Raw genomic sequence first — 18,221 nt, forward strand, 5'->3', positions numbered from 1 at the left:
GATTGTAGGCAATACAGCTCATCAGAGACGGCATGGCTAAACAGTCATCTTCAGTGACATCACTCTCCAAGGTGCTTCTTTGCCATGGGGTGAAAGAACTAAAGGCTGTTAGACAACATGTATGTATGCAAAATAAAACATGCATATTTTAAATGTCATCCTACAATACAAGTGATGCATCAACTTTAAAGGGACAGTATACTGTAAAATTGTTTTCCTCTTTATTTGTTTACAATAACTTGTTATACAAACTTCAGAGTATAAGATGTATAGAAAATTGCTCCTTTGTGGTTTTTTTTTGTGTGTGTGTGTAATAGCTGTCTCTGGTAAGTGAAACCACAACCCAATTAAATGGGCTGAACTTCCAGGGAGAGCATACATTATTAGCTTATCTCTCCATGTTTACACAAAATTATCCTTATCTTATCTCTCTATACAAGGTTAGACCAATACTTAGAGATAACAATGGAAATTAACATTTTATTATTTCTCTGTTCCACCACCTACTGGGAGTATGATTACGTCTAAAAAAAAATCTGGTTTACATAGCTTTTCTATAACCATTACTAAAGTACTGAAATATTCATTATAATTGTGGGGATAGCAACAGCTAAATACAGCTATTTTAAAGGGACCAAAGAAATGTGAGTTATCTGTAAACAATTTAATACATTCCAGCAGGTAAAATGGATAATTTGGAACACATTAAAGGGGAGTACAAAATACAGTATACTGTCTCTTTAAAGTGACATTTACACCTTGTAATTGTGCTTATCCCACACTCCATACAGAGACTATTAAAGGGCCATGATACCCAAATGTTGAAACACTTGAAAGTGATGCAGCATAGCTGTAAAAAGCTGACTAGAAAATATCACCTGAACATCTCTATGTAAAAAAGGATATATATAATATTTTACCTCAAAAATTCCTCAGTAGCCACATCCCATTGTAAATGACTTCTAAGCAGCAAATCAGTATGTCTGTCCCGGGACAGCTAAGGGAGTGAGTTTACGTGCACACTCATCTTATTTCCCTATTCAATTTAAGGAAGTTTACTATGAAATCTCATGAGATCACAGTAAAAGAGTTCATGACCTCAGCACTGCTGATGCTGATTGGCTGCTGTTAATTTCTTCATTTTTTTTTTTTACCTGCAGATGAGTAACAGTTGAGGTATATTTGTTTACACAGAACTTACTCTGCTGAGCTGAGGAAATTGTGAGGTAAAATATCTTTTTTTTTTACATAGAGATGCTCAGGTGATATTTTCCTGTCAGCTTTTTACAGTTATACTGCATCAGTTTCAAGTGATTTAGCTTATGAGTATGATGTCCCTTTAAGCAAATTATGTAATCTATGATTTCTTCAAAATCCAGCATATCGCCTAAACTATTTGATTTGCAGTATTTTAAACAAAACTGAAGTTAAAGCCAGGGTCGGACTGGGAAATCAGACCGTCCCTGGAAATTTTTGAAGACCAGCTGTCCTCTATAAAAAATGTACAATCGGAATATGGATGGGCACAATGGTCTGTGGGGTCAGACAATGCCCATAACCAAAACTCTACCTTTGACCCCACTCTTAATGCTAGTACCATGTTTGTGTTATTGTTTTACCTCTTTGCTGCCAGTAACACACTAATCTATAATGGTAGCTCCTTGTTTGACAGTAACACATGCAAACAGTATAGATCTGCCCCTTACTTCTTATTCTGCTCCATATTTGTAATGCATTGAGGTATATGAGGCTTTTTACAATTATCTAACACTCAGGGACTTTACAAAAAATGGACATAAATGTCCAGTATTTCTGTAAAGATATTACTGAACACCTTGCTAAAATACTGGACAATTCAGTTTAATACTGGATACCTGTAAACCCTATGTACACAATCCCATCATACTACAAATTGCATGATTTATTACAGTTAATGCATTATTCCAATGTCCCTTTAATGCATTACTTTGTTTAATTTTATTCCTCTATCTTTCACTTGAATAGTTTTCATAACACAGCCTCTGTTTTCGTTTTGTTCTTTAAAAATTAATAATAAATAAAAAAAAATCTTCAAAGAGCTTTGAGAAATATCTGCTGTTTAGATGTCATGTACTGATAGTCTATCATCCATCCATCTATAACTAGACTTGATAGTTAAATCTGTCACCCATGTATCTATCTTTCCATAGCTATCTATATATGTCATCTATGATCTAGGTATATATATATATATATATATATATATATATATATATATATATATATATATATATTACTATTTAATGTTAGTCCAATAAAAAGGTGTTACTGAATACTGCAATACTCTTTTGATATATATAGTAATCTATACCTGTTATATCTATGCCTTAGTAGCTATTTATAGTAGGCTAGCTATCTATAGCTGTCAACTCTCAATTAATCTATCCATCTAATCTAATCTATTATCTATCTATAGCTATCTGCAACTGACATCTGTTGATCTCTATAAGGAGTATTTTTAATGAAAGTGTTAAAAAAAGCAGAGAAAAACACATATCTTCTTAATTTAGCGTATGCAAATTAGACATGCTATTTAGAAAATCCACCATAATGTTTTGAGCAGTGGTAAAAACTTTGCAGTTTCTCCAAATTGAAACCATGCCCCTTCTATAGCACTGAAGGAGTTAAGCCACATTTCCCCCTCCTCCATTTTCGGGAAAATAGATTCCCAGCTCTGGGAGCACAGGGAGGACCAACTATGTTACAAATTTGTGTGTGTGACTTGTGACTTACATATATTGCCGCGGGATTGGTTGCTGTTCAGAACGCCTTATATGTGATTGGCAACTGGATATTAGTGTTGATCAATGATTGGTTTTTGTATTACATTGACGCGCCCTGATTGGTAGCTATATCGTGTCTCCTTTGTAGTTGAAGACTATTTTTTTTTCTACGGGACTTTGAAAGTTGTTCTGAAGAAACCGACAGGTACCTGGGAAACTGGGAGGGGTGGGGAAGATGTGAGGAGAAGGAGGCTGAGAGGAGGGAACGAATGAGAACGTGGGGACAATAAGATGAGGATGAGAATTAGGAGACAGACAGAGGGAATGGGAGAAAGAGATTAGAGGAAATGGCAAATTGCAAAAAGAAGGATATGAAACAGTGAAGCTAGAAACATAAAGGAGGCTGAAAATAGGAAACTGATGGAGAAATAAAGCAACGAGAAAGGAAAAAGATGAAGGGAGATGACTGATAGAAAATGGAAATAAAGGAAAAACAGAATAAATACGAGAATAAAAAAATGAATTATTGGTGAATATGGATAAATATTTAATGGGATAAAAATGAGGTTAGAAAAAAATAAAAAGAAAGAAGCGTAGTTAATATAGAAAAGCTTATTATGGAGGTCTAAGTTAAAAGACAGTAGAGGTGGGGACGAGACTGATAAGGAGAAAATAATCAAATAAATTGTGGATAATGTAAAGGGACGGTAGAGAGGAAATGAGTGGGGAAAAAACTAACGGGAAATTTTAAGATGGGATGAAAGAGTAAAAAAGACTACATGTCATTACTGCAAGGAAGAGGAAATGGATAAATGAGGGCCATGATAAAGGCTGGGGAAGAAAGAATAAGTGAAAAAATAAATATATATGCATGAAAAGATTAGGTGAAAATGAGTGTGTGGGGGTGGAATCAAAGGTGAAAAAGTAGAAGGTCAGAGGCAATAAAAACTGGGAATCAGGATGAAATAAATTAAAAAATAAAATACTTATGGACAGTATAGTGTTAGGGAAGGAAATCTATAAAAGAGAGAAAGTGAAGAGGGGTCTAATTTGAAAATTGAAACTGAGGATGTCAGAAAATAAAATAAGTTTAGTGGGAATCATGGGTTAATAGTAAAGATGAGTGGAAGAGCATGGAGAACATTGGCAATTGCTGTTCGAATGTTTGTCGCAGGTGGCAAAATGCCAATATTGAATGTTGATTTACATTTTGCTATATTCACTATATAGATCATGTAAAAATGTCACTGTGCTTCTGTAATGGCTACAGTGAGAGTGTTCACAATGTGTTGCAGTACTTTGATGGACTAAATGGAGTACACAAACAAACATATAACCCCCTTAAAGGGACACTGAACCCACATTTTTTCTTTTGTGATTCAGATAGAGCATGCAATTTTAAGCAACTTTCTAATTTACTCCTATTATCAAATTTTCTTCGTTCACTTGCTATCTTTATTTGAAAAAGACGGCATCTAAGCTTCTTTTTTTGGTTCAGACTCTGGACAGCACTTTTTTATTGATGGATGAATGTATCCACCAATCAGCAAGAACAACACAGGTTATTCGCCAAAAATGGGCCGGCATCTAAATTTACATTCTTGCATTTCAAATAAAGATACCAAGAGAATGAAGAAAATTTGATAATAGGAGTAAATTAGAAAGTTGCTTAAAATTGTATGCTCTGTCTGAATCACGAAAGAAAAAATTGTGTCCCTTTAACTATAGATCACCTTTTAATATGGATATATTTGAACTGTGTTGAAGTTGCTGTATATGAAACTGTGCATAATCAGTGTTGTAATAGTAAATAAAGATGGAGGTTGGATGTAGAAAAGTACACTATAAATGGAAATATAGAATGGCTGGGACTAGGCGATGGCTTGAGATATTGAGTTGTATGTTGAGATGATTTAGTGACCGGCCAGTCAGAGAGAAATAAGGAAAGGAGGAAGAGGTATTAGTGCCATTATTTGTCATTAATAGCGTCATTAAAAAGCTTGCTAGGTACTGTTAATCAGATATTATTATGCTATTATTTTTTATTATGTTAGTGCAGTTTAGGAACTTTCCACCCCAGAATTGTTGCATTATTATTGTAAGATATAAAAACAATTAACCCTTTAAGGACACAGCTTTCAGTTTGCTCAATTGTTTTATGACGGAACAATTCCGTCACATGTCCTTAAGAGGTTAAATTGCCAAACAAGGATGCTGGACTGAAAACAATGTCTGATATTATCTATCTATCTATCTATCTATCTATCTATCTATTTATCTATCTATCTATCTATCTATCTAACTATATACACACACACATGGCTTTTTTTGTGGGAGTACTCTGAGTACCACCACCTCTGCCAACTCATAACAGGTAATATTTGTAATCATCATGTAAATGCTCTAGTTTTCACAATATGAGGCTGCAAAATACATCAAACATTGTAAATAATGTCCCTTTGCTTTTCTCAAAGTTACTGAGCAGAATATACCAATCAATTATCATTGAGTACAGGCACCCTTTCTTTAACAAACCCCCCCACTGTATATATATATATATATACACACATATCATAATGTTTAATATTTAGATACAACTACAACTACATTGCTATAGTTATCTGTCTAATGTTATAAACATTAGATACGTGAGTGACATTTTCTTTACCAGCTTCTTTATTTTTCATCATCAAATGGCAATAAAACTATTGTTGGTTCTCATGGGACCTAAAATCTAAGATGTCATATCATGTTGCAAATTCTTATTTCAGAACATATTTCCAACAGTATATGTATTTTTGTACCTCCAGAGTTTTTTCCTGTCTTATAAGCACCTGACACTTCCTTGTTTCAGATAAATAAGTTGAAAAACAAAACTAAAAATGTGTATATTGTGCACAAAGCAAAATGTCGATAAAGTTGTTTGAGATTTTGAGAATGTAAAAGGCAAAAAAAAAAAGGAAACATTTAAATGAAACAATCGTGTCAGTTCTTTTTATTCGGTACATTGCTATTCTGATCCATCAGGCAGAATTCCTTTAAAAAGGATAGAAAAGTCAAAATTAAAATGTGGTAAAGCAGTTATAACATTTAAAAGACAAATGATACACTTGTGTTTTTTAGATGTTATTCCTGCTTTATAGATACGTTTTATTGTGCACTACACCCTCTTGTCAGTATGACAATAGCAATGTGCACTCACGTTGTTTGACACATGTATACAGATACTCTGAAAACTGTTTCCTAGTGTGCATTGATTTCCATATCTAATGATGTCTTAGAGATCTACTATAATATAAACCATCTCTCTTTTTTTGTTTATATTTGAATCTTTTTTAAAAAAAATATATTTTTATGTACAATTCTGCTACTGTATTTCTGAATATTTTTAAAGGGACAGTAAAGTGAAATGTAAGCGTTTATAATTCATATAGATCATGCATTTTAAACAACTTTCCAATTTACTTCTCTTATCAGATTTGCTTCATTCTTTTGGTATGTTTTGTTGAAAAGTAAACCTATATAGGCTTAGGAGCGTGCACGTGCCTTTTAGACTGCTGCCAGAGTGCTAAATACATTCATGCTCCTAAAACAAATCAAAAGTTTTTTGTTTTTTTTAAATATCAACTTTATTGGTTCACCAGCATGATATACAACTGTTTAGGAGACACAGGTCCAAGAGAAAAAAAAGAGAAAGTAAAAGATATATAATAATCAATAAGTTGACATCTTTTATGTTATCACCACAAAATTAGGACACAAAAAATAAAAAAACAAATAATAAAGGGGGAAAAAATACCTCCCTTAATTGGAGTTACAAATGGGACAAATATTGTTGTGGAAGAAATTCTTTCATGATAAGTAATATAAAGTCTGGTGCATTTCTATGCATTTCTAAGTGGGTACATAACTTGGAGCTGAACTGACATGGGCCATGCTAAAATTATTTTCATCCATTTAGAGAAATAAGATCTCAGATTTCTTTCAGTATGTGATTTTATATCTTGTAGTTGTAACTCAATGGTCATTTGAAGTTTTATAGTGTTAACTTGGGGCATCAGGGGGATCTCCAATTCTTGAATATTATGTTATGTGCCACCATAATGGCCATGTTTATCAGGTGTTGATCTCCTCTCAGCTCACAATTGTCATACAAGAAAAAAACATGAAACGGAGAGAGAGATACTCTGCTGTGCAAAAATGTATTTAACCAATAAGAAACCTTTACCCAATACTGATTGATCTTAGGACATGTCCAGTGACAGTGAAAGCTATCCGCCTTTTCTGCCTTACATTTATGGCATTTACATTATTGCGTTCCCTTTGCCCATTTATTTATTCTGTCAGTGGTAAAATAATAATTTATTCATTAGCTTCAATTGTGACTCTTTCCAACTACATATTACCAAAGTAGCCTCTGAAATACTGATACTCTTCCATATATCTTGCATTAGAACCCCAGGGAAAAAACGTATCTAAGCTTTCTTTAAAGTGATGGTAAAGTTGGGCTGTGTGTTATAGGTAGTTAGCTTAAATACAATATATATAATAAAACCGCTAAGTTTATTTAGTTTTGAATCTATTCCTAAATATTTAAATTTGGTATATTATTTCCTTACTGCTCCTTCTTCCGCCCCTTTCAATTTCCAAGTTCTGTGATGTAGAGAGCGATCCCACCTGCTCTCTGCGTAGGCATCCAAGCTCCCTCCTGAGATTAGCAGTGGTGCGCATGCGCAATTCACTTCTATATGTCACGGAGCGAGGTATCAGAAGAAAAATGAAGAGCATGCACAATGGATCAAAGGCGCGTTTTGTGTGGGGAGTTGGCCGCCTAAAGGCCAAAAAATCAGTTGGGCAGATGAGGAACATCACTCAAAGAAAAATTAGTATATCGACTCCGGGAGGAGAAGGGGTATGTGAAAATAAGATTGATTATCTGTAATAAAACTTTTATTTTAAAATATAAAAAAAAAACATGAATGAAAGTGTTTTTAAAAAAATACTATTTAAATGGATATATTCCATACCCATCGAGTTTACCATCACTTTAAGTTTATTTATATGATTTATATAATTTAATCCCTGATTTCACTTCTTGCCAATCCCAGTCATAGCCATAATTCTGCATGAAGTAACTCCTGACCTGCAAATAGGCGTAAACATTTCTTATGGGGAGGTGGTACTTAGTCGCTATCTCTGAAAATCAAAAGTTATATTGTAATGAGGTGTAAATATATGTTAAAAAGATAATACTGATTTATTGTACTTTTGACAAATATAATCTATTTTGTATTTTTAAGGGTTTTTTTTAACCTATATTAATTTTGTATATACAAACTGGATACAATATATAGATATGTTAAGGTTATTAAATACTTTAAAGTTTAAATTACATTTTAGTGCTTTGAATGTTTAAAGGGACATGAAACCCAAACATTTTCTTTTGTGATTCAGATAGAGGATACATTTTTAAACAAGTTTCCAATTTATTTCTATTATCTAATTTGGTTTATTATCTTGGTATCCTTTGTTAAAGAAGCAGCAAAGAACTACTAGCTGAACGCATTGGGTGGGCCAATAGCATGAGGCATATATGTGCAGTCACCAATCAGCAGCTCCGGAGTCTACCTAGGTATCCTTTTTTTTTAACAAAGTATGTCAAGAGAACAAAACAAATTAGTTAATAAAAGCAAACTGAAACATGAAAGAAAAAATGCCATGTTCCTTTATGAAGCACATTAGGCGTGAGATTTGATCAATCTAAACTTGTCACATATTTTTGAGCATAGGGTGATGACAATGGAAAAAAATGCATAATTTGAGTTTGTAGTATTGTGAGTTTATTGATCCATATTGTGATCTGGAGAACAGATGTCAAATAGTGTGTCACACTGTAGCCTGACAGCTCTTTGTATACTGCTAAATATGCTTCAGATCAAATGTGTAATGTGCTCCCGCTATATTCTAAATACAGCTTGTCCCTATGCTGATCCTTGTCATCTGTTAGTGCCCACATAAGTATATAAATCACTTAGCATACATTTTCTTCTGCAGGGTTAATCATGCAGTGTTTGTCTTTTAGGCTTCTTTCATCTGGGTTTCCTGTGCCAAGTTAACTTAACTGGGTACTGCTCCAGAAACTTCCATTCTCTTAAATAAACTGCTTGTTTTTTTGTTTTAAACGGTGGCCTCTTACTGTGATGCCTTAAGATCCCTATGTAGTGTTCCTTCCTGTAGCATGGTTAAACGCTATCATACAAAAATCTGTTTATGTAAGAGGCAGTGAAAGCCAAAGATTAGTTGTCACAATAACATTCTAACCATAGTCATTCTGATGAAAATAACCAGACAGCGCTAGTTTACTTCATATTAGTATGAAGTTGTTTTGTCATTGTTTAACTCCTGATGTGCAACATAAACTTTAATCATTTGTATCTAATTAATCCGTTGTTTTCTAGTGTGTTGCTTTGACTTTGGGCAGTTGTTGGAGAGGAGTATAAACATGACAATGAATATGTAAATCCTTGGTTACAATAAGCTATACTGAAAAACTAGAGTTCAAAAAATGAAAGGGATAGTCTACAACTTAGTCATCTTAAAGTCTTACTTTAGATTAAGCTGCAAATAGTCTCATTCACCCCTTTCTATATCATGCAGCAGTAACAGTAAAAAAGTTATTTTAAAATGACTATTGTTTCTGGTCACTTTGAAATGGATGCCAAGCTCCGCCCACTGATGACATCACAATCTGGGTTAAAGAAGGTGGGAAGGAGGTGCTCATCAGAAAGGAAACAATCTGAATTATCCAATATTATTCACGTCATTCATATTCTAAATCTAATTTTTGTTTGTTTGAAAAAAGCTTTAGGGCCAGATTACAAGTGGAGCACTAAATATTGCTTTTGTGAAAGCGATATTTGCGCTCCACTGAGTAATACCAGCTTTGCACATTTACAAGAGCGCACTTCCATAGGCTCCAATGGGAACCTCGTTCTCATCCCGTGAGACATGGCCTGAAACTAGCGAAGCAAAGGGCTAAGTCACGCAGCGATGGCAGCAAATTGTAAATATATATGTATATGATTATATACATATATATTTATGTGTTAATATGTGTATATATACACATATATATTCATATACATATATATATGCTGGGAACACACAGTTTCCATAGACCGCAATGTAAATACCCCACTCCCACCAACTTTAGCCCCCAAAACTGCCTGGTGCAGTTAAAATAAAAATGTTCCAGTTTTTATTTTTTTTATAAAATACACACCACTGTATTTTAGAGGCATTTGGGGCATATTTATAAAATTAACCAGAGATCTGTACTTGCGGTAGCAATAACCAGACACTTGTAATGGCTGGTTATTTGCCCGTTTGCGGGCGTGCAATAAATTAGCGTTCCACTTGTAATCTAGCCCTTAGTGTTTTAATATTTTTAGAGTAAAATAGTTTTTATTGTTTTAAAATGCAAATGTACAATTACAAGAAATAAGCATGGCAAGTGTTTCTATGGCTACAAATGGAATTACCCAGGTGCAAAACTGTAAACATCAGTACTGACAAGATGTTTTCCCATTTTGTAGTCCAATATAAACTTCAGCAATCTTAAAAGGAAATGAAATCCAAAAATTTTCTTTCATGATTCAGATAGAGAATATAATTTTAAACAACTTTCCAATTTACTTATTTAATCTTATTTGCTTCATTCTCTTGGTATCCTTTGTTGAAGAAGTAGCAATGTACTACTGGGAGCTAGTTAATGCATTAAGTGAGCCAATAACATGAGGCATATATGTGCAGCAACCAATCAGCAGCTTCTGAATCTACCTAGGTATCCTTTTCAACAAAGGATATCAAGGCAACAAAACAAATTAGAGAATATAAATAAATTGGAAAGTTGTATAAAATAACATGCTCTATGTGAATTATAAAAGAAAAAATGTGGGTTGTATGTTCCTTTAAGGGACCACTATCCCCTTAACGACCAGCGACGTACCATATACGTCTCTGCAGTCCTGGGATTCTCGCTGCCACGATCTCGCTCAAAATAGCGAGATTGCACTATTTATGCATGTCCCACGAGTGGGGAACTGCAGAAATAGATTTGCAGAGTTGCCGATGCAGAGAGGACCACTCTACTGGACATAATACAAGTGTGGTGCTCAGCGGCATTTAGCGGCCTTCTAATTACCAAAAAACAATGCAAAAGCATATATGTCTGCTATTTATGAACAAAGGGGATCCCAGAGAAGCATTTACAACAATTTGTGCCATAATTGCACAAGCTGTTTGTAAATAATTTCAGTGAGAAACCTAAAATAGTGAGAAAGTTAACTTTTTTTTTTTTAATTTGATTGCATTTGGCGGTGAAATTGTGGCAGGAAATATACCAAAATGGGCCTAGATCCTAGTGTCATGAGATGCAGGACATATGCAGGACACAGCAATGATGGTACTATTTTATTACAGAGCATAGAAACATACATCTAGTCAGGTTGATTTCACTAACTAACTGCGACACAGACAACCGGACCTAAGCCCCGCCCACAGTGACATCACATCCTGCTCTCATCACATCTTCCCCCTTTTCAAAGGGCGAAGCATATACTTGAATATAACAAATTACATGGCATACAAACAGAGTATACAACAATATTTTTGAACAGTATATAACAAATAGGTTACAGGAAAAATGAACAACATATATTACATCCTGACTTGAACATCGGGGTAGACTACCCTAGTCCACAGTGACCATGGGATTATTCTGCCCATACTTCCGGTCACTGTTCTAGCTAAAGTTAGTCCCGATATCGGACCGGAAGTTTCACCACCCTTCCGCTTGATGTAACTTTGCATGAACTATCCTCTGATACAGAAGAAGGTGAATAAGAGTCTGCTGGAGGCAAAGACATATCCCCACTGTGATCTTGCTGAGGGGAAGGCACCCCTTTTAGAACAGGGGATCCCACCGGCGGTGGTACTGAGGCATCCAGTTCCAAACTCTCAGGTACAGGCTGAAGATGTTTTCGGTTACGGCGTGTAACCGTCCCTCCATCAGTAAGGACTACATAAGACCTTGGTTCTGGAGAGCATCCAATTACCGTTGAAGGCGTCTTCCATTTCTTCACATCATCCAGTTTAATTCTGACACTGCCCCGTATTTAGTTCCTGTAAGGGCCTGACAGAATGTCTCCTGTCGTAGAAGAAATGATAGCCCTTTTTGGCCTCTTCATCCCTCCTAAGGATTTCGTCCTGAGGAATAGAGCCAGTCGGCTTGAAGACACCCACTGAGGGAAAGGTGGTGCGAATCTGGCGTCCTAGCGTCAGCTGTGCCAGGCTAAACCCGGTGGCTTGGATGGGCGTCGTCCTATAAGACAAGAGGGCTAGGTACGGCTCAGATTGCTTTAAAATGAACTTTGTTGTTTGAACTGCCCTTTCAGCCATTCCGTTGGCCTGCGGGTAATGTGGACTTGACGTGGAATGTGCAAAGTCATATTCCCTGCTGAAAGCACTGAACTCTGTAGAAGCGAACTGCATGCCATTATCACTCACCAGCTCCAGTGGAATGCCCCACCGGGCGAACAAGCTCTTCAAACGAATGATAACAGCTTGACTTGTGATATCAATCAAAGGTGCAATTTCCAAATACCTGGAATAGTAGTCGATCACAACAAGGAACTTTTTCCCGTGCAGTTCACATAAATCAGCAGCTATTTTCTGCCACGGCCCTGCAGGCAGCGGAGTAGAAATCAAGGGCTCCCTTCTCTGAGTAGGCCGGCGTTCCCGGCAAAAGGCACATTTAGACACGTGATTTGCAATGTCGGAGCTGATCCCAGGCCACCACACAGCTGTAGCTGCCCTTTCTCTGCACTTCGTAATAGCTAAGTGGCCATTGTGAATCCTCTTTAACATCTCCTTCCTCATGCTGACAGGAATAACGATGCGGTCTTGGAACAGCACCAACCCCTCCAGCCCTGTGAGCTGCGACCTCTCTGACTGGTAAGAACTTAAAGACAACGAGGCTGCCCGGCTCTCGGGCCAGCCTTCTTTTATGTACTTTATAACCTCTTGCAGATCTGTGTCCAAATATGTCTCTTTCTTTATTTCTTCCAGTTTCCTTGAAGAAATGGACTTTGAGGCCAGAACCGAATCAACATACACTTTCACATCCGATTCGGTTGAAGACTCTTCAGCAGCAAACCTACACGGTAAAGCTGAAAGCGCTCACAGGCCCAAACCGCAGCCAGGCACTCTTTCTCAATTTGAGCGTATTTTGACTCAGCAGCCGTCAGTGTGCGGGAACAGTAGGCGATGGGCTGTAGTTTATTTTCATTTAACTGCAGGAGAGCAGCCCCCAACCCATAACTGCTTGCATCAGCACTAACCACAGTCTTTTTGGAAGGGTCGTAGAACCTCAGCACTGGGGCAGACCCCAGCAGGGACTTGGCCTGCATAAAGGATTTTTCTTGTGAAGGTCCCCAGACCCAGGCAATGTTTTTCTTTAGCAACTCTGTGATAGGGTGTAGAACTGTGGATAAATCTGGCATAAACATGCCCACATATTTGTCTTAGCTCATGTACATCAGAAGGACTTTTCATCTGTTCAATAACACAAATTTTCTCGGGGTCTGGTTTGATGCCATCCCCATTGATAATATGCCCAAAGTAACATAATTCAGTTTTCCTAAAATGGCATTTTTCTTTATTTAACTTCAGCCCAGACTCTTTGATAGCCTGCAGCACACAACTTAAACGCTGATCATGCTCCTCCGCTGTAGACCCATACAATAGAATGTCGTCCATGACGACTGCCGTGCCCACGTGGTCACTTAGGAGAGAACTAATTTCCCTTTGAAAGATTTCAGGAGCAGAGGATATCCCAAAGGGGAGTCTGCAGAAGCAAAACCGACCTACCGGTGTAATAAAGGTAGTCAGTTTGCGGCACCTTGGATCTAGGGGGATCTGCCAAAAGCCGCTAGAAGCGTCCAATGTAGAAAAGAACTTCGCCCCAGCCAACTTTGGAGCTATATCTTCTAATGTCAGCAGCACAAATCTCTCTCTCTTTACTGCCTCATTCAACCTTTTCAGGTCCACACAGATGCACACCTTTCCGTTTTTCTTTGCAACAGGAACAATGAGGGCACACCAATCAGTTGCTTCAACAACCTCTTCAATAACCCCCATAGACTTCATGCACATAAGCTCCTTCTCCACTTGAGGCATGAGCGGGAATGGAATTCTATGTTGAGTAGAAATACTGTATGGGACTGCGTCACTTTTAAGTGCTATACGGACTGGCTTGCAATTCAGTAGGTCCAATTCGCCAAACATATCTTCGGAGATCTCATTCACTCTGGCCACTAGGCCCAAGTCACAGGCTGCTTTTCTGCTCAATATATTGCTAACACACTGACCTCGACATAGTGAATTTCCTTTGCTTGTACTCACAGCTGGCAAGAAATTTCCCCGCACAATCAATGCGGCCACCAGGACTATGGACATTTGTAGTAACCTTCGCCAGCTGGGGCTGTCGTGGCAGTTTCATAAATGCAGTAAGAGACATTACAGTGATATCTGCTCCTGTGTCAATCTTAAAATCAACTTTGGCTCCCATTACAGTAAAGGTAACCTTCCAATCTTCCTCTGAGCTTGGCCGTTCCACAACAGACCCCACAAAAGACACTTCCTGACCCTCTTGGTCACTATCCACCTGCATCTCCTTAATGTATTCAGTTTTACACACCACTTCAAAATGGCCCATTCTGTTACATTTTCTGCATCTTTTATCTCTGGCCGGGCATATAGCACTCTGATCATGGGCACGGTTGCACCGTGTGCATCGGGCATGCTGCGCCCATCCACTTCTAGGTCTATCCGTTATTTTCGATCTACCACTCACACTGTGCCTTTCACTAGCAGTTTTCCTGAACTGTTGCACTTCATCCACAATACTCTCAGACCTTAGATCAGCACTTTGCTTTTTCACCAGTTCACTCTGGCGGGCCATCCTAATAGCCCCATCTAATGTTAAATCAGGCTCTAACTGCAGCTTCAGTGAGACTTCAGCATCTGCAATTCCAATAACTATTCTGTCTCTGATTTGCTCTTCTTTAGCAACACCAAACTCACAGAATTCAGCTAGTTCATACAGGCTGCGCACAAATGACTCCACAGATTCTCCCACACGCTGATTACGTTTGTGAAAACAAGCTCTCTCATGAATCACATTTCTTTTGGGCACAAAGTGGGCATTGAGTTTATCCATAACAATATCAAAGTTAAATTCTTCCCCTTCTTGGAAAGTAAAAGCATTGAACACTGGCTCCACATCCTTCCCCATAGAGTATAAAAGAGAATTAACTTGTACTTCGCCACTCTCCTTGTTCAGTTTGGAAGCAATCCTGAAGCGCTGGAACCGCTGACGCCATGTGGGCCAAGCTGCAGGCTGAGAGAAGTCAAAAGGCTCAGGTGGGGTAAACTTTGACATCGTCATCGATCAGGAACAGAAGCGCAGGCAAGAACTTCTGACACCATGTCATGAGATGCAGGACATATGCAGGACACAGCAATGATGGTACAACTCTATTTTATTACAGAGCATAGAAACATACATCTAGTCAGGTTGATTTCACTAACTAACTGCGACACAGACAACCGGACCTAAGCCCCGCCCACAAACAGTGACATCACATCCTGCTCTCATCACACCTAGGTTGTCTACTAAAATAATAATATAGTTTTGATAGGTAAATAAAAAAAAAACTCTATTTCTGTTTAAATGTAGTGATGGCAAAAATGTTAAAAATGCTCTGGTCTTTTGGGGAAGTTTTTGTCTGAAAAGCCCACTCCTTAAGGCAGTGCTTTCCAAACTGTGTGTCGGGACACACTAGTGTGTCGGAAGCAGTGTGTAGGTGTGTCCCTGCTTCAGCACAAATTTTTTTAAATTTACATTTTTTTTTTTTAAATTGTTTTTTGGTTTCTGACTTTCCACCTGCTTGCTACGCATATCACATGGTTGAGAGTGATACCTAGTGGGTCACAGATCATCTTAACCAATTGGCACAGCTCAGTGGGAACTGAAACTATTACCATTGGCAGATTTGGCGGCAGATTGGCTCCTGACTGCACGTGTAGTCTCCTTAATTGGCTCGTGCAAGTGTAGCTAGTGAGTGTGACAGCAGTGTGTTTGCAGCGCGGGCAGTAGTCAGTCGGACTCACAGAGCTCTGAGGGTGGCAGCTTAAACGCTGAGCTGAAGTCTGAAGTCAGTGGGATTTCTTTGCAACTAACTCTCAGTAGTGCATTGCTGCTCCTGCCCTTGATATATGGATAGGAAGTGGAAGCTTAAAAATGCTTGATGATGAAATGTGAGTATCTTTATCTAATATTACACCAAATATTCCAAAACTGTGTTCATCTCATCAACCTCATACATCCCATTAAAATAGTAAGTAGCTATTGGTGTTATTAAACATGTTTTTTAATTCTTACACATACATTCTGTTACTTGTAAATACATTTTGTTGTTATATAATTTATGTATGTGTCCGTATCTCTTAGTTTAACCTCCTTTTTGCTAGTACAACTGAATTACTGTGTCGCGACATGAGGTAGGTCTACAAAGTGTGTCACCAACATGAAAAGTTTGGAAAGCTCTGCCTTAAGGGATTATAGTGATAAAATTACAAGCTCTAATTCATTTGAGGATGTCATTTCTTTCCTAAGATATGGAGAGTCCACAACGTCATCAATTACTAGTGGGAATATCACTCCTGGCCAGCAGGAGGAGGCAAAGAGCACCACAGCAAAGCTGATAAGTGTCACTCCCCTACCCATAATCCCCAGTCATTCTCTTTGCCTCTGTCAATGTGTACATTATGTCGCCTTTAAGGGATGCAATGTTGATCGATCTGCTGAGCTTGTGATATGCTCAGATGTTTTGAGAGGATGTGCACTTTTAATCTTTTCCACCATTATAGACTCATGGCGGGGAGTTAAGCAGAAACGCACGCTTGCGATTTGCCTGCGCTATTTCTTGTCGGTGAATCACGTGACCCGCTTTCCGTTTTCTTCTCTAAGCGTCCTCTCTGCTGCCGACATCTTGTTTTCTCTAGATCTGCAGGGGAGCTCTCTGCTGTTTGTTTTTTCCTTTCGTTTCTGAAACGATAGTGGCTAGCTAGTTAGCTAAAATTGATGCGCTTCTCTTCTCAGGTTTTCTGTTACAGTACAGAGCCTGCTCTGCACTAGTCGGTCCTAAATGTCTGTATTATCCCTGGCTAAGTTTTAATGCTGTGTATACAGCTTTGCTATTGTCCATAAGGATCTTGTGTAAACGCAGATATGTTTCACTTTTTACGCACAAGTTTTTTTAAAGTGACAGTACTAGATATTTACATATGTTAATAAAGTGTCAGTTCCCAATAATTTCATAAATATTTAATTTAATTTGGATGGACATGGGTGTCTCTGATACACAAATTGTTGGACATATGCAATCATGTGCTGCATAATTTGATATATTGTTGCCCACTGAGCCCAATGTCTCTTCGGTTGATGCTGTTCAGGCAATGCCGCAGTTTTCTCCTTATACGTCCCAAGCCTTATTGGCTTAACATGCAGTGCCATGCGGTTCCTCTCAGCCTCCTGGTGGCGTAGATTTGCCTGTAGATTTGCTGCACAAATATCGTCTGTGGTATCTGTGGTGTTATCTACTTTTCCTGCATTGGGAAAACACAAGAGGAAATCTAAACACTTTTCAGACAGTAAGGTGGCTTCTGAGTGTTTAATCTCAGATTCTGACAGTGTAAATCCTTTGTCTGATGCTGAAGAATTTAACTTCAGGTTTAAGCTTGGACACCTTCGTGTACTGTTAAAGGAGGTATTGGCTTCTTTGGACGACTCCGATAATTTTGTAGTTATCAATCCTATACAATCATATTGAATTCTATGATTTTCCTGTTCCAGCTCACTGTACTAACCCTAGCTAAGCTTAGAAGCTGTGTGAACAGAGATGCTATGGCGTAAAGGGAAGTCTGTCCTAAAAGAGCAGGCTGAAATAAAAATAGTTACTGTGTGTCGTATACTTTTTCCAGGAATGGGAGAATTCACAATATGTTCTCCGTGTCTCCTGTATTTTACTAGATGTTTATTGTTGCTGTCTCCATTTAAATTCATGGCGCACAATGCATGAAGTAGAAGGGGCTTTTTCTACTCTGGCTCAGAGAACTATGATCCTTATAGAGAATGGCCACTCAAAATGGAACAGTAGCAAGTGCGGCATCTTATTAGTGTGACGCATTGTCTGAATCAAATTTGTAGTATTTTCTTTGGAGGAGATACAAGCTAGGATGAGGGCTCTTCTTCTAGCCTACTACTTTATTTTTGATGCTAATATACAAGTTTTTAGAATTCAAGATGTCTGGCTTCACTGTTCTAGCCCGCTGGGT

General features: G+C 37.8%; 1 protein-coding gene across 1 annotated transcript in view; it reads left to right on the forward strand.

The window, feature by feature from the left end:
* The first annotated feature begins 2,877 nt into the window (after nucleotides 1-2,877).
* TNFAIP8L1 (TNF alpha induced protein 8 like 1) overlaps nucleotides 2,878-18,221 on the forward strand; it is a 97,807-nt gene continuing 82,463 nt past the window's right edge. The window contains exon 1 of the mRNA XM_053703161.1: nucleotides 2,878-2,967. The gene's annotated coding sequence lies outside the window, so the exon portion shown is untranslated. The remainder of the gene's footprint in view (nucleotides 2,968-18,221) is intronic.

This window comes from Bombina bombina, chromosome 2 (genome assembly GCF_027579735.1).
Source record: "Bombina bombina isolate aBomBom1 chromosome 2, aBomBom1.pri, whole genome shotgun sequence".
Taxonomy (NCBI): Eukaryota; Metazoa; Chordata; class Amphibia; order Anura; family Bombinatoridae; genus Bombina; species Bombina bombina.